Here is a 20168-nt window from a genome sequence, read left to right as displayed (position 1 = left end):
TTTGCTGCGCCTCCGCTGGAACGCCACGGCACCAGTGTGAACGAGGTATTGCATTATTGTGCTCTAATTGACCTCTGGTCCCATAATCCCCTTAAGTCAAGTGGCCACTCTTTTCATTGTTTTGAACTCGCTGTAGGAATGCGGATATGCCCTTTCAAAGCTCCGTTTCTGACAGCTGGCTGCTTATCTGCTCTGGGACAAAGGAACCATTACTGAGGAATGCTGCTTGCTTTGAGCGAGTGAGAGGCAGGCGGGGGGCGCGGGGGAGGTCTGCTGCCGTCTGAACTTACAAGACAGCATGCTGACATGCTCTCAGCCCTCAAAAATCCACTCTCTCTCTCCCTGCACATACATACAACACGCTCCCTGTCACAATCCAGCCCACCCCCCGCATTTGAAAAGCATGTTGCAGCCACTTGGATGCTGGGATAGCTATCACAATGCACTGCCCTTTGTGGCGTTGCAAGAGCTGCTAATGTGGCCATGCCAGAGCGCTTCCAGATAAGTGTGTAAACACTTGGCAGCGTTTTCTCTGCTGTGGTCTCCGAAGGTTGGTTTAACTCCCAGCGCTCTACAACTGCCAGTGTAGCCATGCCCAAAGTGTGAAAGGATTAGATTTACTAGTTTTAAAATCTTGAAGGGCACTGATCAGAAATAATCAGTTCAATTCACTAACTACTGGCAATATTTCCTTTATTTAATAAATCAGTTAATTTTAAATACAAAGCACGTTTTGATAAAGTTTTTTCTTATGTTTCCAACTCATTTAATAAAAATCAATTAAAATGCTTCTGTGCATTTTAATTGAATTTGCATTTCCATCCAAATAGAGCTTGACACTAATCACCAAGTAAAAAAAATCAATCACCACATTATTCACCATCTTCGAAAATAATAAAAAATGTAAAAATTAGGAATCTGAATAAATGTATGTTAAATTACATAATTGTTTAAATAAATGTGTATACTCATGGCTGGCAAAAAGCACCACCAAATTTAATGTAATGGTTATATTTAGCTACAAATCAACATGTTTTAATGATTATCAATCAATGAGAATTAACTTTCCTTTAGGAAAATGATTAAAACTTACAAATGTAAAATCTTAAAACTGATTATGTAAATCAAGGTTTCCTGCTTGCTGATTTAAATCACGATAAAAAATGGTAATATAAATTGCTTTAATTTAAATCAATCTGCCCTTTGTTCAATCTTTATGATGCTATCAAACGTTGCACATAAAGCATCTTCTTAATATAAGTCCATACACATCTAAAGTTTAGTCTAATTATTACATTTAAGTGATATACAGTCTGACCCTGAGAAATGCTGAGCTCTCTCAACTACCACTGGTGCCGAAGATGCTTAACACCTTGTAGGAGGTGCTCAGCTCCTGAGTAGTACACCCGTATTTTCTGATTTCTATACTATTAAAGTGCATAATAGGCTATTTTATTCTACTCATCCCATCAAAGAGCCACTTCATTAACTTTTTGTGCTATCTGTTCACTGAAATAATTTGTCCCTCACCTCAGTCTACATCACTGCCAGATTAAAGTTACAACCCGTTCCTCTGCATAGATCATCTATTTGGAGTAGAAACAGCAAAATGTTTAGCTACTGGCACCTTAGTCCTCAATGGAACTTTGACGCCAAGGTTTGGAAAAATCCCATAACCTGATGCCTTAGATAATTATGTTACGGTTGGACTACTATTTTTTAGTAAATTTCACATGTCTAGCAGATTATCCTATCTTCAGCCAGCATAACAGTGCGTTATGTGTAAAAGTGTAAAGTGTAAAAACTAACACCTCAGGTTCTCTTACTGTCTCATATTTTCTCATTAATGATTTAAATATTAAGAAATTCTCAGTTAAACTGCTTGTATTTTCTGCATCATTCAGATTGCACCTTTACAGATAAAGTAAATTCGGTATTAAAAAATAGTTACCTTTCGGGGTAGATGGTAGCAGGAGAAAATGTCTTGGATAATACTTTGGTCATTACCAGGCAGTCAAAGGAAAGTATTTGTTGAAGGCATCAGAAATTCAAACGTCCTTCTCCACCGCCCCCTTACCCACCCATCCAAAAGTGTATGTGGACTAGGGTTGGAAAGTGTACTCAGTGAAAAGCATAATACATCAGGGATCATCATGGTGTTCTTCCATCACTACTGGAAGTTACTGTAAAGTACAAGATAACAAAATGATGCTGACCAAAATTAAATAACAATCCCAGAATTGTTCTGTCCCTTGTAAAAAGAAAAGGTATATGTCTGCTTCCTTGAATTGAAATAAATCTATCTCCCTTTGAGAATCCCCTTCTTATAAAATGTAATTAACACCTTGCCTTAGAAGGTAATTTCAAACCTATATTGTGAATTTAAACTAATCAAGTCAGAATAAAAGAGTAATCTAAATTTCTGTACAATTACTTTGTAGATGCTGCCAAAACACACTCTGAGGAAATGACACTTTGTATATTTCAATTTTACTACTAGATTGAAAATGTAATAGTAGTATGTTGTCTGAAGCACAACTGCATTTTTGGAGTTACTTTCCTAGTTTAATTTTAATATGTAATAACAGGAAAGCACTTACTTAAAAAAAAAAATTCTACACACCATACAAAAAATTAGTGCCCCTTAATGAATGATTAAGCTTTATTACTTTATGAGCCAACATTCCTATCCAAAGATTAAAAGTACCATAATTCTTTGCTCTCTTATAAGAAAAATGTTAAATCAACATATGTAGCCCTTTGGCACTGGAAATCCTGAAAAAGAGTGCCAGAAGTCAAAGAATGTATTTTGAAGACAAATAAAATATTTTTACAATATTTAACTAGAACCACTTACTTCTGGTGTAATACAATCATTTTATACCACTAATTTAATTATATAAGTACAAAATAAAAACACTTATTTTTAAGTATATAATTCACAAAAATTAGCTGCAGCTACTGTCATTTTTAAAAGTCTTAAAACATCTCCTTACCGTAACTCATCCCACTAAGAGCATTCATGCAGTTTCTTAATTCCAAGCATCATAAACACTTTTACACATTCCTCTCTGCTTTATTCAAACAAATCATGTGCTCAGTGAAGTCACTTGACATAAGGACATAAACAAAAAATGAACCTCTTTTGGAACTTTAGATTTTTATACTTCAAGAGTCAGAAATGCATATACTTCCTCATGATTAAGAGTCTCTGAATTCCAGTAGCACAATATATTTTGTCTTATTTTATGTACATTCCCCTCATGGTATGCCAATGAGTCTCAATACAACAACCAAATAAGAGAGTTTCCCTGTGATGAAAATGTGAACAAAATAACCAAATGTACAATATATTCACAAACATTTAGATGTTAGCTAAGGGCAGATCATCATTAACAACTAATTTCTGTCATTGTCTATGCATACAGATTCCATTCACTTCAATGAAATACATAAAAGTAAATGAGAGTAAAGGACAAATGTATAATCCAAGGACTGCTGAACAAAATATAGAGCCTCCTCTAAATAACTACTGGTACTCCAAATGCAGCCCAGGTTAGTAGTGAACTAAAGTCTTTCGTCTACAGGTAGTCTAGATTGGAATAAGAGACCCACCATGGCTGGGACTGGCCCAGGTCAAGTCAGCAGGGCTAAAAACTACAGCATAAACATTCAGGCTTATACTGGAGCCTGGGCTCTAGGACCCTCCCTCTCGTGGAGTCCCAGAGTTCAAGCTTCAGTCCAAACATTTACACATCCATTTTACAGCCCACAGCACAAGCCCTAGGCAATCCATAGGTGTTTACTTGATGTGTCACAGATGTCCCCAATGTATCATGCTGTACATGAAATAAATGAACTATATTTTAGCATAAAAATCTAGTGAGACAAGCTGTCCACATCACAAAACACAGCCATCGCAACTGAAACTAGCTAGCATACTAATTAAGTGTTAAGCAGAGGCCAATAATTAGGATGGTAAGATACTGAATTATCCTTTTACCCCTACAAGTGGTCCCCCTACAGATCATTGCTCAGGTGGGTTGAGGGAGCAGTAAGTAGAAGAATTCTCTTTCCATGACTGTCAATCTGGCACCCTCCAGGACTAAATTCATAGGTAGGGTTTTTAGGTTATAAAAAAAATATTTATTAAAAACCTAGATACAGAGTACTCAGTTTAGGCATTTAAGGAAGCTTTTTTGGTTTAGTATGCATTCAGTATGAAATGAGGAAGTGCCACTATTTGGCACGATCAGCCAAGTAGATCTAGAGGATTTGTCTACCAGCCACTATCATAGAAAACATACAGCTGTATGTGTAGGATACTTGCCCTATAGAGAAGGCTGCTAATTAAGGGTATGCCTACACTACAGAATTAGGTCGAAATTATAGAAGTCGGTTTTGTAGAAAGTGCTTTTATACAGTCAATTGTGTGTATCCCCACACAAATGCTCTAAGTGCATGTAGTCAGCAGAGTGTGTCCACAGTACTAAGGCAACCGTCGACTTCCGGAGCATTGTACTGTGGGTAGCTATCCCACGGTTCCTGCAGTCTCCACCGCCCATTTGAATTCTGGGTAGAAATCGCAGTGCCTGATGGGGCTAAAACATTGTCGCGGGTGGTTCTGGGTACATATCCTCAGGCCCCCCTTCCCTCCGTAAAAGCAGGGGCAAACAATCGTTTTGCGCCTTTTTTCTTGATCTACCTGTGCAGATGCCATACCACGGCAAGCATGGAACCCGCTCAGCTAACCATCACCGTATGTCTCCTGGGTGCTGGCAGACGCAGTACTGCATTGCTACACAGCAGCAGTTTATTGCCTTTTGGCAGCAGACAGAGCAGTATGACTGGTAGCCATCGTCGACGTAGTCTTAGGTGCTCTTTTAACCAGGCGCCAGGGCAAACATGGGAGTGACTCAGCAAGGTCATTTCCCTTGTTTTGTCTTATGGCGATTGAGTCCTACTGGCAGTGCACTGTCTTTTAATCTGCAGCTAGCAGAAGACGATGGCCAGTAGTCATACTGCACCGTCTTCTGCCGAGCACCCAGGAGATGACGATGGCTAGCAGTCGTACTGCACAGTCTGCTGTGAGCAAGATGTATAAAGATAGATGAAGTGGCTCAAAACAAGAAATAGACCAGATTTGTTTTGTATTCATTTTCTCCTCCCTCCCTCCCACAGTGAAATCAACAGCCTGCTAAACCCAGTTTTGAGTTCTATCCTTGAGGTTTTGAGTTCTATCCTTGAGGCGGCCTTTCAGTTTCTTGCAAAGCCATGCCCCTTTATTGATTTTAATTCCCTGTAAGCCAACCCTGTAAGCCATGTCGTCAGTCGCCCCTTCCTCCGTCAGGGCAACGGCAGACAATCGTTCTGCGCCTTTTTTCTGTGCAGACGCCATACCACAGCAAGCATGGAGCCCGCTCAGATCACTTTGGCAATTAGGAGCACATTAAACACCACATGCATTATCCAGCAGTATATGCAGCACCAGAACCTGGCAAAGCGAAATTGGGTGAGTAGGCGACGTCAGCGCGGTGACGAGAGTGATGAGGACATGGACACAGACTTCTCTCAAAGCACGGGCCCTGGCAATGTGGGCATCATGGTGCTAATGGGGCAGGCTCATGCAGTGGAAAGCCGATTCTGGGCTCGGGAAACAAGCACAGACTGGTAGGACCGCATAGTATTGCAGGTCTGGGACGATTCCCAGTGACTGCGAAACTTTCGCATGCATTAGGGCACTTTCATGGAACTTTGTGACTTGCTTTCCCCTGCCCTGAGGCGCAAGAATACCAAGATGAGAGCAGCCCTCACAGTTGAGAAGTGAGTGGCAATAGCCCTGTGGAAGCTTGCAACACCAGACAGCTACCGGTCAGTTGGGAATCAATTTGGAGTGGAAAAATCTATTGTGGGGGCTGCTGTGATGCAAGTAGCCAACGCAATCAAAGATCTGCTGATATCAAGGGTAATGATCCTGGGAAATGTGCAGATCATAGTGGATGGCTTTGCTGCAATGGGATTCCCTAACTGTGGTGGGGCCATAGATGGAACCCATATCCCTATCTTGGCACCAGAGCACCAAGCCGGCAAGTACATAAACCGCAAGTCAATAGTGCTGCAAGCACTGGTGGATTACAAGGGACATTTCACCAACATCATCATGGGATGGCCAGGAAAGATACATGACACTCGCATCTTCAGGAACTCTGGTCTGTTTCAAAAGCTGCAGGAAGGGACTTTTTCCCAGACCAGAAAATAACCATTGGGGATGTTGAAATACCTATAGTTATCTTTGGGGACCCAGCCTGCCCCTTAATGCCATGGCTCAGGAAGCCATACGTAGGCAGCCTGGAGAGTAGTCAGGAGCTGTTCAACTACAGGCTGAGCAAGTGCAGAATGGTGGTAGAATGTGCATTTGGACGTTTAAAAGTGCGCTGGCACAGTTTACTGACTCGGTTAGACCTCAGCGAAACCAATATTCCCACTGTTATTACTGCTTGCTGTGCACTCCGTAATATCTGTGAGAGTAAGGGGGAGACGTTTATGGCGGGGTAGGAGGTTGAGGCAAATCGCCTGGCTGCTGGTTACGCACAACCAGACACCAGGGTGGTTAGAAGAGCACAGGAGGGCACAGTGCGCAACACAGAAGCTTTGAAAACCAGTTTCATGACTGGCCAGGCTACGGTGTAAAACTTCTGTTTGTTTCTCCTTGATGAAACCCCCCACCCCTTGGTTCACTCTACTTCCCTGTGAGCTAACCACTCTCCCTTTGATCACCGCTTGCAGAGGCAATAAAGTCACTGTTGCTTCACATTCATGCATTCTTTATTAATTCGTCACACAAATAGGGGGATAATTACCAAGGTAGCCCAGGAAGGGTGGTGGAGGAGGGAAGGACAAGGCCACACAGCACTTTAAAACTTATTGAATGCCAGCCTTCTGTTACTTGGGCAATCCTCTGGGGTGGAGTGGCTGGGTGGCCAGAGGCCCCCCCACTGCGTTCTTGGGCATCTGGGTGAGGAGGCTATGGAAGTTGGGGAGGAGGGCGGTTGGTTACACAGGGGCTGTAGCGGCAGTCTGTGCTCCTGCTGCCTTTCCTGCAGCTCAACCATACGCTGGAGCATATTAGTTTGATCCTCTGGCAGCCTCAACATTGAATCCTGCCTCCTCTCATCACGCTGCTGCCACCTTTCAGCTTCAGCCCTCTCTTCAGCCCGCCACCTCTCCTCCCATTCATTTTGTGCTTTCCTGCACTATGACATTGTCTGTCTCCATGCATTCGTCTGTGCTTCGTCAGTATCAGAGGACAGCATGAGCTCAGAGAACATTTCATTGCAAGTATGTTTTTTTTGCTTTCTAATCTTCGCTAGCCTCTGGGAAGGAGAAGATCCTGTGATCCTTGAAACACAAGCGGCTGGTGGAGAAAAAAAAAAAAGACAGTGGTATTTAAAAAGACACATTTTATAGAACAATGGGTACACTCTTTCACGGTAAACCTTGTTGTTAACATTACATACATAGCACATGTGCTTTCGTTACAAGGTCTCATTTTCCCTCCTCCCACCATGTGGCTAACAGGCCAGCAGGAACGGGCACCTCTGAATGTCCACTTAAGAAAAGCATCCTATTTCAACCAGGTGACCATGAATGATATCACTCTCCTGAGGAAAACACAGAGAGATAAAGAACGGATATTTGAATGCAAGCAAACATACACTGCAATGCTTTGTTCTACAATGATTCCCGAGTACGTGCTACTGGCCTGGAGTGGTAAAGTGTCCTACCATGATGGATGGAATAAGGCTGCCCGCCCCAGAAACCTTTTGCAAAGGCTTATATCCAGGAAAGCCACGAATGCCAGGGCAAATTAATCATTAAACATGCTGGCTTTTAAACCTCGTATAGTATTTTAAAAAGTACACTCACCAGAGGTCCCTTCTCTGCCTGGCGGGTCCGGGAGGTAGCCTTGGGTGGGTTCGGGGGGTACTGGCTCCAGGTCCAGGGTGAGAAACAGTTCCTGGCTGTCGGGAAAACTGGTTTCTCCACTTGTTTGCTGTGAGCTATCTACAACCTCATCATCATAGTCTTCCTCGTCCCCAAAACCTGCTTCCGTGTTGCCTCCATCTTCATTGAAGGAGTCAAACAACACGGCTGGGGTAGTGGTGACTGAACCCCCTAAAATGGCATGCAGCTCATCATAGAAGCGACATGTTTGGGACTCTGACCCGGAGCGGCCGTTCACCTCTCTGGTTTTCTAGTAGGCTTGCCTCAGCTCCTTAAGTTTCACGCGGGTCCCTGTTATGGCCTCTGTCCTTCATGCCCTGGGAGATTTTGACAAATGTTTTGGCATTTTGAAAACTGGAACGGAGTTCTGATAGCACGGATTCCTCTCCCCATACAGCGATCAGATCCCGTACCTCCTGTTCGGTCCATGCTGGAGCTCTTTTGCAATTCTGGGACTCCATCATGGTCACCTCTGCTGATGAGCTCTGCATGGTCACCTGCAGCTTGCCACACTGGCCAAACAGAAAATTGAAATTCAAAAGTTCGCGGGCCTTTTCCTGTCTACCCGGTCAGTGCATCTGAGTTGAGAGTACTGTCAAGAGCGGTTACAATAGAGCACTCTGGGATAGCTCCCGGAGGCCAATACGGTCTAATTGCATTCACAGTACCCCAAATTCGACCCAGCAAGACCCAAGCGCTAATCCCCTTGTCGGGGGTGGAGTAAGGAAATCGATTTTAAGAGCCCTTTAAGTCGAAAAAAAGGGCTTCATCATGTGGACGGGTGCAGGGTTAAATCGATTTAACGCTGCTAAATTTGACCTCAACGCCTAGTGTAGACCAGGGCTAATACATTCACAGCCGTAGAACAAACATGCTGCTACCATTCTGAGCAACTACATAACCAGACAGCATTGGATGAATGGCACTGTTTAGCTCCACTTCAAATGAAAAACCAGTATTAAGATGACACACTAATGCTGCTCTCAAAAAAAAAAAAAAAAATCACAAACTGAATTTGGTCATTCTATTTACATCTCTGTTAAAGAATGCTTTAAATAAAATTAAAGCAAGTTACATTTTCTTTATGCTACATATAGCTTGGACTATCAATACTAAAAATGACTACATGCACTATAATTGCCAATTAGATCTACTATAGGGAAAAGCTATTTATTAGATACTCATCAATTATCGGCAGTACATCAGATTACATTTCCAGTTATCGTGCATACCTCACAGGATTATTTTAATCCATTCAGTAGTGACCACAGCAGTGTAGCCCTGAATGAAAGGTTAACAGAGTTCTGTTTACATACCTACTACAAGTTGGGTGATCACTGCACATTCACATGATGACAGGCTCAATGTGGACTTCACGTTTTATTACAGTAGCATTTACCAGCTGCAACAGTTAGCATCTCTCACAGTTTCCATTATAAATCTCTATTTTTGAAGTGTTTATAACCTAGCTGCAGACTGTTTATAACCTGGACTAAAATCTGACATCAGGCCTCCGTTGAAGCACCTATTTTTATACAAGCCATTGGACTTCTATATAAATAAAATCCCAACATATTTATTTTTAATTATTTAAAAAAGATCTAACAGGATATTTTAACCTTACAACTGGGCACAAAAAAAGTCTAGAAATATTTCAACTAATAGAGTGAGTCAGTCACATATTTTGGACATAGGTATAGTCATTCATCAACTTCCAGTAAAATGTGACCATTAGATTTCAGATCACCTAGATTAGCAAACAAATATCAGTTATGACTAGTTAAAAAAAAAAGTCTCCCCACCATTTAAAGATCTTGAGCTTTGTCCCTGAAGAGCAGTTCGCAGCTGAAAGGTTACGGAGACATAACATAAAGGAATAATCAGGTGAGTTACACAGTTCTAGTCCAAACTGATTTTCCTAGTTTGTGAGTGTTTAATATGTTTTAAACATCTTTTTTTTTTTACTTTATTTAATGTTAAGAAGGTATAAGTGTCAATACAAAAGACAGCACATATTATCTAAAGCATAGACACTAAAAATGCATTCACTAGGCAGTGACAATAAAAAGCTTTCGCTGGGAAGTAGGTGGAGCCATTAGTAATGGAAGGATCCTGGAGATTTTCTCATTAGATTTACAATAGCAGAAAAATTCTGAAAAGCAGCAGTGAAATTGACAAGGGCCTGTTAGCTTTACTTTGCTGCTGCTCCCAAACTGTTCTGGGAGTCTCCTTTCTCCACTCCCTTCATCCAAAAGAATTCCAAGCAGTGGCAGAAAATTCTCTCTGCTTATGTTCATGGTTTTTCAAGAAGCAGCAGAGTGAAAGTTACAAGATAAACTAAGATAACTTCAGGGTTTTTTTTTGTTTTGCCTCAGTAAAACTGGACTCATTCTCTTCAGTGTTGTGGTACTGCTCCTCTGAAAGCTATGAGCCACAGCAAAGACATTAAAAGTGATAGCAGGAGGAAGACTAAGGGCATGTCTACAGGTACAGTGCAGCTGCAGCTGCACTTCATCCGGTAAAGATGCTCTATCCCGACTGAAGCACTCTCTCCCATTGGCATAATAAAACCACCCCCGTGAACTGCAGAAGTTATATTGGCCCTTTGATATGGCACTGTGCACACGATCACTTATGTTGGTATTACTTATGTTGCTCAGCAGGGTGGTTTATTCACCCCCGAGTGACATAAATTATGCCGATATACGCTGTAGCGTAGCCATAGCCTAAAACTCACTATTCTTTTCCAGTAGCTGGAGGAAAGCTGGAGTAGTTCCTCCTCCTTTACAGCAGGTGGGGGTCAGAAGGAAAGAGAAGTTGGGACATGGAGAAGTGGGGATTAGAGGGGTAATGCAGCAGCTAATAAATGGAGAAGAGAAAATGAGTTCCAGATCTAGTCAGACCCCTTATTAACCAAGATTGGGCATGGACCAGATACACCAGCCTGCAAACAATCCCACTGGAGTCTCCCTTCCAGAAGCTAGGGGAGAGGCACTGGGGTTTCTCTTGCCAATCTTCCGTTGGCTTCTGTTTTTTAGAGGTCTAGTAGATTTTTCCCATCTTAATTATCACATAATGTGGTTAAAGCAAATGTGACCTAGAAGATGCCAGTTAAAAAACAAAGATAAAAGTGCTGCTGGTTGTAAGAACCATTTTCTTCTTTCACATCCCTGATTTTATTCATACTACAGACTCGCTCCATATTAAAAAGAAATACACACATGAAAGTAGAATCTCACTATGGAGTCAAAATCACTTTTCTAAGGGCAATGGCATTTTACAGCGCTGCAACTTTCTTGCTCAGGGGTGTGAAAAAACACCCCGAGCGCTGCAACTTTCAGTGCTGTAAAGTGACAGTGCAGACAGTGCCCCAGCACTGGCAGCTATTCCCCTCGTGGAGGTGGATTTTTTATAGCGCTCTCTCCCAGCGCTATCCTGCCACTACACAAGCCATGTTAAAGTGCTGCTGCAGCAGCACTTTAATATTGCTAGTGAAGACGTGACCTAAGCCTCTGAATGAAAAAGCTCTTCTCCTTTGGCAGATACATGCTTTAGGATGCATAGTTGCTGGCATCTTTTGTTAAGTGGTGCCTCAACACTTCTTTTTGTTGTTGTTGTTGTTGTTTTTAATAGTTTCAAGTAAGTGCTTTGCTCAGGAACTGGCACCATATTGAAGACCTGGGGTACATTTTATATAAAATCTCAGCTATAGTTTGAGAAAGAACAAACAAATTTCTACATTAACTATATAAGACCTTTTCCTCTCTCTTTTTGAATCCTTAGATATTGCTTGTGGCCTTTCACCTACAGATTAATAAGTGTTAATTGGATATGAAGTTTTTGTTGTGACAAATACTATAACAAGAAAACATGATGAATGCTCCCTATATGCTGGTAACTAAATTTAAGGGACAAGTTTTTAAAAGCTGAGTTGGACTCTGCAAAATAAAACATACAAGTTACATTGGCCTTCCACAGTAGGAGCAGTGCACATTAACAGCTTCCACACAGAAAGGATTCTTAAAACTGAATCTGAATCTTAAAACTGAAGGAAGAGTTTCCCTTTGTCCCTGAAGTTTGATTCTGTGAAAACATGTTATAAAAAGAAAACAGAAATCAGGAGTACTGGCAATTTCTTTTTCTTCTTTGCAACATTACTGACATTCTCAAACAAGGATGTTAAGAGAAAGGGGGAAAAGGGTAATCTCCTTTGAGAATTCTGAATACTTGTTATAGGAAAGTGCCAGACAATTGTGGAAGTACGAAAATACTTTCTGCATGGTTAAAATTACTATAGAAAAGAAAATCATATTTGGTTCTCGTCCCTATACTAATGTTTTCAGTACTCCCCAAAAGGCAGCTAAAGACATCTAGGCTCCCATATTTTCAGTCACAGGCAAGCTGAAATGGGAGATTAAATTTAACGACTCAAATAGATTGAGCAAAATAGCACAAAAACAGATTATTTTTATGTACATCATCCTCCTATTGTCTTACAAAAATTTCACATGTATACCTCTTTTCACATTCAGAGTACTTTGTAACCTATTTGATTTATCTTCTCAATCAGCCACTGTCATTCTTTCTGTAGATATTATCCCCCTTTTACAGGACACAGAAATAGAGGCAAATATTGCAAATCCATCTTTCTTAGGCATAGTTAGGGCTAACCACATTATAGCCATTTGGACAATCAAAGTAAATGTAACCAAATGATGTTCCAACCCCAGATATTACAGAATTTTCTCCAATTTATACTGCCTAGCCAGACAATTATGCACTGATATTCAATTTAAAGTACTAAACGTGACTGCTTACCTCACTTGGCCAAATCCACACATTAAGTCTGCATCAGAAAGTACCCACTCCTATTATTCCTGTACATGCATGTTAGTTGGATTTGCTCCCCCTCCCCCCCCAACTCCCCCATTTCTCAATTTATGATTTTCTGCAGTTTGTCTAGAAATATATGTTTATATATTATTGGTATTTTATAGGAAATACCAAGGGAATGAACTTGTTAACCTGCTGGTTTATACTTCCATGTAAAATTATTTTTAGTACTCCGGTAGATGGGATACTAGTTACGTACTGCATCCACCTTCCATAGACACTGAAGTACTTTCCCCTACCAAAAACCCACATGAGCTACATGAACAAAGTGAACTATGTATGATTTACAGCAGTGGGTCTCAAACTTTTGTACTGGTGACTCCTTTCACAAAGCAAGCCTCTGAGTGTGACCCCCCCTAATTAAAACACTTTTTTATATATTTAACACCATTATAAATGCTGGAGGCAAAGCGGTGTTTGGAGTGAAGGCTGACAGTTCTTGACATCCCCGCCCCCCCATGTAATAAGCTTGTGACCCCTGAAGGGTCCCAATCTCCAGTTTGAGAACCCCTGATTTACAGAAAATCTATACACAGGTTTCAGGGTCTTTTCTACTCATTCTTCCAAAAGTACATAGTTCCATTGTCTGACCAAGGAGACTAAATAAAAATTAAAGTTCTAACAACAAGGCTTAAGATTCAATAACATTTAAAAAATATTTTGGACAAGGACATCTATTTCAAAACAAATTTGTTAATGAGAAAGTGCTACCCATTCTGCTACATTTGTTCTTTGACAATTCTCATGGATGAATTAATTAATTCAGAAAGTTTTCTTACATTAGCTTTCCTTTTAGACTAATATTCCACATACTAACAATTATACAAAAGAAGTCAGAAGTCCTTTTTGGGGAATAGAGTGGTATGTTTTATTTATCCTCCTCCCTTCCCCTTTCCCCCAAAAGGAATCAATCGGTTTTCACAAGATACACAATTAAATCTTTTTAAATTAGAAGCCATTCCTTTGGCAACCTCTTATTGTCTCCTAAAGAGAACCTATTAATGAAAAAAATTCCTTGGATAGTCTAATGAGTGTACTCCCTTTGCAAATGTAATATTATCTATTTTTAACCATCTTGTATCACATTAGTTATTCTGCATGGTAGCCCCCAAAAGAACATTTGTTTAAAAATTTAAAAAGCATACACTCCCTTAGAACCACTAATGTCAGTTGAAAGACCAACTAATTCTCAACTTCTGAACACTAACCAGATGCCTTCAATATGTATTTTTAAGTGCTTATTTCAGGCTGCTGCTCTGACATGGAAAAAGCATAGGGCTTAGGGCTTATCTACACTGTCAAGTTGTCGACAAAACTTGTCTTTCATGGGTACTTTAAAAAGCGCCTCCCACACCCAAAAGGTAAAAGTTTTGCTGTGGCAAGTGGCAGAGCGCTCTCCTGCTGACAAAGCAAAAGCCGCTCGCAGGGCTGGAAGTATTTTGTTGGCACACATGCCAACATTTAGAAACAAGGCTGTGTCAACACAGTCTTGTCACCAAAATATGTGTGGTGTAGACAAGCCCATGGTGTTCTACTATGAGTAATTACTCAAGAGTAGTTATTTAGGTTAGATGTGTGAAGTGTTTGTAGTGTTAGAAGCTAAAACTGTATCTATCTTAACTTGAGCAGCATTTTGGGAGAGTTATAGAAGGGAGAGGTGTGAAAAGAGCTGCACAGACAAAACAGCTGAGAATGATAGAACTAAGAAAACAAAAAAAAAAGGAGGAGGAGAGAAGAGACTATTAAAAGAGTAAAAAGAAAAGGAGTACTTGTGGCACCTTAGAGACTAACAAATTTATTTGAGCATAAGCTTTCGTGAGCTACAGCTCACTTCATCGGATGTATTTGCTGGAAAATACAGTGGGGAGATTTATATATCCACACACAGAGAAACTGAAACAATGGGTATTACCATACACACTGTAAGGAGAGTGATCACTTAAGATGAGCTATTACCAGCAGGTAGGGAGGGTGGGGGAGAAGGAAGAAAACCTTTTGTGGTGATAATCAAAGTGGGCCATTTCCAGCAGTTGACAAGAACATCTGAGGAACAGTGGCGGGGGGGGGGGGGGCGCAGGGAATAACATGGGGAAATAGTTGTGTAATGACCCATCCACTCTCAGTCTCTATTGAAGCCTAAATTAATTATACCCAGTTTGCAAATTAATTCCAATTCAGCAGTCTCTCCTTGGAGTCTGTTTTTGAAGGTTTTTTGTTGAAGAATAGCCACTGTCAGGACTGTAATCGAGTGATCCACAAGAGGCAGTAGCTATATCGACAGAAGCTCTCCCCTTGACACAGTGCTGTCTACACCCGGGGTTAGGTTGATGCAACTCAGGAATGTGGATTTTTCACACCCCCGGAAAACGTAGCTATGGGGCTGTGCGTTTAGAACGCACGCCTGGCTGCAGAGCTGGGAGCATACAGAAACGGGCATGCAAGCTGGAGGCCAACAGCAAACGTTTGTTCCCCGGGGAAGAGGCCCACCCAGGCCAGTCACCCCCATGAAGCCCCGGCTGGAAGCTGGGTTTATTGCTCGGCGGTGCGCAGGGAGCGCTTGGGGTTTCAGCCCCATTTGGGAGCCTCCCCAACAGCTTGCCAAGCTGAGCCTGGTGCCCTTCCCCCGGGACAGCCCCTGCGGCGGCAATTCACAGCTGGGAGAAACCGCGCTCAGCCTTGCCACGACGTCAGAGCCGTTACCTCGGTGCCTCTAGGGAGAGGCCTTTTGTGAAGCCCCCCCGGGCTGCTGCGGCTGCACTGGGCCGGCGGAGGGGGGGGTTCCCCGGCCGCAACTGGGGCGGGGGTTTGCATGAGGGGGAAGCCCGCACTGCGGCCGGAAGCGGTTTGGGACAGACTCGATAGAGCAGCCCCCCCCCCAGCTCCTTCACTAAGGCGGCCCCGCCGCCGCCACGTGATGAGGCAGCGGCCGCCTCGCTGCCCCCCATATGCCGCTCTGCAGCCCGCGCAGGGATAGTGGCCGCTGCCGCCCCCTCCCCCCCGCCGGCCCGGGGCTCGGCCGCCGCCTTCGCGGCAGCGCCGGCCGGTTGTGTGGGGGAGGGAGTGTAAACAAATGGGGTTTTATAGCTACCTCACTCGAGTGCCGTGTGCATCTCCCTCTCCGCTCGGTACCAAACCGCCGGGGCGCCTCCTCCTCCGCTGCGGCCGCCCCCCGCTACGCCATTCACCAAACACATTTACGCCGTGCCAGGCGCGCTCTGCACGCACACGGCTACCAACCGTGCGTATAGGCCAGGCAACCACCTTGGGAGCTCGGCCTAGCCAATGCGGCCCCCCGCCCCGCCCCTTCTACGTAAACGGCGTAGCACACCCTCCTCTATTCTCTTCCCCCTCCCTCAGCAGCTGAGCTCATCGCCAGTTTGCTCAGGAGGAAGAGGCGCATGCGCTGTCTGGCAACTCCGCCGGATGCTGCGCTGGCCGGAGGGCGCCCTGTGCAGGGCGGGTGCGCTTGCTGCGGGCCGCACATGTGCCGCGCCCCCGGCGTCCGGCGCGCGAGACCCCCCCCCCCTCCCCGCGCGCAGAGGCACCCGCAGGCCCTGTACGGCCGGGGGAGGGGGAGTAAACGAACCCAGCCGCCTCTGCCCGCAGGAGGGACGCTGGGGGTGGGCACCGCGCGGAAGGGCTAGAGAGCGGGACGGAGCGTAGCTGGGCGCCCGCCTGCCCCCGGGGCAGCGCCACACAGGCCGCGGCCTTCCCCGCAGCCGGGCTGTTCCCCGGGGCTGGGTTTCAGTTTCGCCTGGTCCGCGGCCCGAGTTCAGCAAAATGGGAGGCTTTAAACTAAGGTGGTTGAAGTGGTGCCGCTGGTGGGGGCGGGGGGGGGAGATACTCACACATCACTTTTCAGAGGAGCAGCCGTGTTAGTCTGTATTCGCAAAAAGAAAAGGAGGACTTGTGGCACCTTAGAGACTAACAAGTTTATTAGAGCATAAGCTTTCGTGAGCTACAGCTCACTTCATCCGCTGAAGTGCGCTGTAGCTCACGAAAGCTTATGCTCAAATAAATGTGTGAGTCGCTAAGGTGGCACAAGTCCTCCTTTTCTTTCTACAGATCACTTTAAAGCTGGCGTACAGCGATTCGGCCTTACCCCGCCCTGAGTGGCGACCCTAAAGCGCTGTTTTAATCTGGCAGATGCAGCGGTAGTTGAGCTAGATCAGTTCAACGCATTTAAATTAAACGGCTGCAACTTCTGCTTTTCTGTACTTTGAATAGGAGACTAGTGTCACCTTCTCGACAGGTTTTACTGGAGACCCGTTCAAGCCACAGCATCAGGCTACCTTAATTTGTGCCTCTCACTGCAACTCTTGTTTGCTGGGGTACAGTTGTATAACTCAGATTTAAATGAAGTTTTGCCCTTTTACATAGCAGAATATTTGGTCCTTTTTTGAAAATTTAAATATTGCATAGATATTAAACTGTTTTACAGTCCTTCTGCAACCAAAATTCCCATTGACAGTAAGGCATGCAGAATGGAGTCCTATATCTGCTACCTAATATTAGAATTTGTTACTGGGCAATAACTCAGTATTTCCAATGTGTATGTGATTGCAAGATTAATTTTTTGTCTAGGTATGGTTGCTTTTCCAGTTAAAGTCCAGGTCATCAAGCATTCCTATTTTTTTTTTTTAAAAGGACAAGAAAAAATCATAACAGGTCAAAGCCGCTATTAGGTAAATTGAAACAAATGTACCAAATGTGGACAGGGGGTCCTTTCTTGTTTAAGGGGTGGGCTGCAAGCAGTTTTTGTACTGATTTAGCTGTAGCAGTTTAACAACTGATGTATTAAATTGGTGCAACTCCCTGTGGAGGTGTTTATACTGATATAAAGTCAGTCTATATGGATATAGTATTGTGTCATAGATTTACCCCACATTAGCTTATGCTAAACGAGCACCTTTATATACTAGTATGACTGCCATCACAGTAAGAGGTTGCACCAATTTAACTACAGCAGTTTCTAAACACATTCATAGCTCTTAAGGCCAGAGGGGACCATTAAATCATTTAGTCTGATCTCCTGTATGTCATGGGGTCATTCAGTTTCACCCACTTAACTCTGTATTGAGCTCAGTTGTTGTTTGGCTAAAGCATATGTCACCTTTAAAGCAGCTTGGTTCATCCTGAGTGCCTTGAAAAGAAACTTTCTGGTCTGTTCACAACCATTACACACGACTAGAAAGATTTTTTCAAAGTGCTGTTTTAAGTGAATTCAAAGCAGCTTAAGTCCCAAACAGCTATTTTAAAAGCAAGAGATGCCACACTTTGGACTGAAACTGGAAATGGCATCGGTCAGCAGACATAGAGGGTTGACCATCCAAGGCTTGTTGGATTTTTTTACATTCATTTAAAAATGGTTGCAAATAAGATTTATTAAAAATTCAAAAGCTTCACAAACTCTCTCTCTCTACTGTTTCTTTTCCTTGGTTACTGAGGGAATCAAGTTAGGAAAGAAAGCAAGAACTATGCAGTACATCCATACTTACACAAAACTGGAACCTACTCTACTTGCGCTATATTGATGATCTCTTCATCATCTGGACCCATAGAAAAGAAGCCCTTGAGGAATTCCACCATGATTTCAACAATTTCCATCCCACCATCAACCTCAGCCTGGACCAGTCCACACAAAAGATCCACTTCCTGGACACTACGGTACTAATAAGCGATGGTCACATAAACACCACCCTGTATCAGAAACCTACTGACCGCTATTCCTACCTACATGCCTCTAGCTTTTATCCAGCTCATGTCACACGATCCATAGTCTACAGCCAAGCTCTACGATATAACCACATTTGCTCCAACCCCTCAGACAGAGACAAACACCTACAAAATCTCTATCATGCATTCTTACAACTACAATACCCACCTGCTGAAGTGAAGAAACAGATTGATAGAGCCAGAAGAGTACCCAGAAGTCACCTATTACAGGACAGGCCCAACAAAGAAAATAACAGAACGCCACTAGCCATCACCTTCAGCCCCCCAACTAAAACCTCTCCAACGCATCATCAGGGATCTATAACCTATCCTGAAGGATGACCCATCACTCTCACTGATCCTGGGAGACAGGCCAGTCCTTGCTTACAGACAGCCCCCCAACCTGAAGCAAATACTCACTAGGAACCACACAACAGAACCACTAACCCAGGAACCTATCCTTGCAACAAAGCCCGTTGCCAACTGTGTCCACGTATCTATTCAGGGGACACCATCATAGAGCCTAATCACATCAGCCATACTATCAGAGGCTCGTTCACCTGTGCATCTACCAATGTGATATATGCCATCATGTGCCAGCAATGCCCCTCTGTCATGTACATTGGTCAAACTGGACAGTCTCTACGTAAAAGAATAAATGGACACAAATCAGACATCAAGAATTATAACATTCAAAAACCAGTCGGAGAACACTTCAGTCTCTCCAGTCACTCGATTACAGACCTGAGAGTGGCTATCCTTCAAGAAAAAAAACTTCAAAAACAGACTCCAACGAGAGACTGCTAAATTGGAATTAATTTGCAAACTGGATACAATTAACTTAGGCTTGAATAGAGACTGGGAGTGGAGGGGTCATTATATAAAGTAGACCTATTTCCCCATGTTATTTCTCCCCCCCACCGCACTCCCCACTGTTCCTCAGAAGTTCTTGTTAATTGCTGGAAATGGCCCACCTTGATTATCACCACAAAAGGTTTTCCTCCTTCTCCCCCTCCCCCTTCCTGGTAATAGCTCATCTTAAGTGATCACTTTCCTTACAGTGTGTATGATAAAACCTATTGTTTCATGTTCTCTGTGTTTATATAAATCTCCCCACTGTATTTTCCACTGAATACATCCGATGAAATGAGCTATAGCTCACGAAAGCTTATTCTCAAATAAATTTGTTACTCTCTAAGGTGCCACAAGTACTCCTTTTCTTTTTGCGAAAACTGGCACTTGAAGCTAATTTGATTACACTCTGGCCTTTGCAGTGGGTTTATTCTTTTGTATTCCTTTTAACAGTGAAGGTACTAATACATAATACTGTTAGTGGTACATATGTAATAAGTCAGGTGGCAAAAACCGATACAGTAGCCACTAAAAACTTCTCCATTTAAATTAGGAGTGATAATTATATTAATAGTAATGATATGATATAGGCCTCCAGATGCACCCAAAGATCAAAGCATACAGTGATCCACCATGGAAGAGATTTAATTTTTGAAGATTTCTATTTCTTGCAATACAAGGTTAAATCAAGTTTAAAATGTTAA

At 43.0% G+C, this 20168-nt stretch overlaps 1 protein-coding gene across 9 annotated transcripts in view; it reads right to left on the bottom strand.

Annotated features, from left to right (window-relative positions):
- Positions 1-16155, bottom strand: part of SLC39A10 (solute carrier family 39 member 10) — a 78121-nt gene extending 61966 nt beyond the window's left edge. For 3 of the 9 annotated variants that reach the window (XM_043505494.1, XM_038420965.2, XM_043505499.1), the window contains exon 1: positions 15986-16153. The gene's annotated coding sequence lies outside the window, so the exon portion shown is untranslated. Of the gene's footprint in view, positions 1-1951; positions 2143-10741; positions 10864-15985 lie in introns of those variants that run through there. The other 6 variants (XM_043505500.1, XM_043505498.1, XM_043505493.1 and 3 more) reach the window with 6 other exon arrangements.
- Between the last annotated feature and the right edge of the window lie 4013 nt (positions 16156-20168).

Source organism: Dermochelys coriacea, chromosome 11 (genome assembly GCF_009764565.3).
Source record: "Dermochelys coriacea isolate rDerCor1 chromosome 11, rDerCor1.pri.v4, whole genome shotgun sequence".
NCBI lineage: Eukaryota > Metazoa > Chordata > Testudines > Dermochelyidae > Dermochelys > Dermochelys coriacea.
Note: the sequence above shows the minus strand (reverse complement) of the source record. Positions and strands in the feature narration are given on the sequence as shown.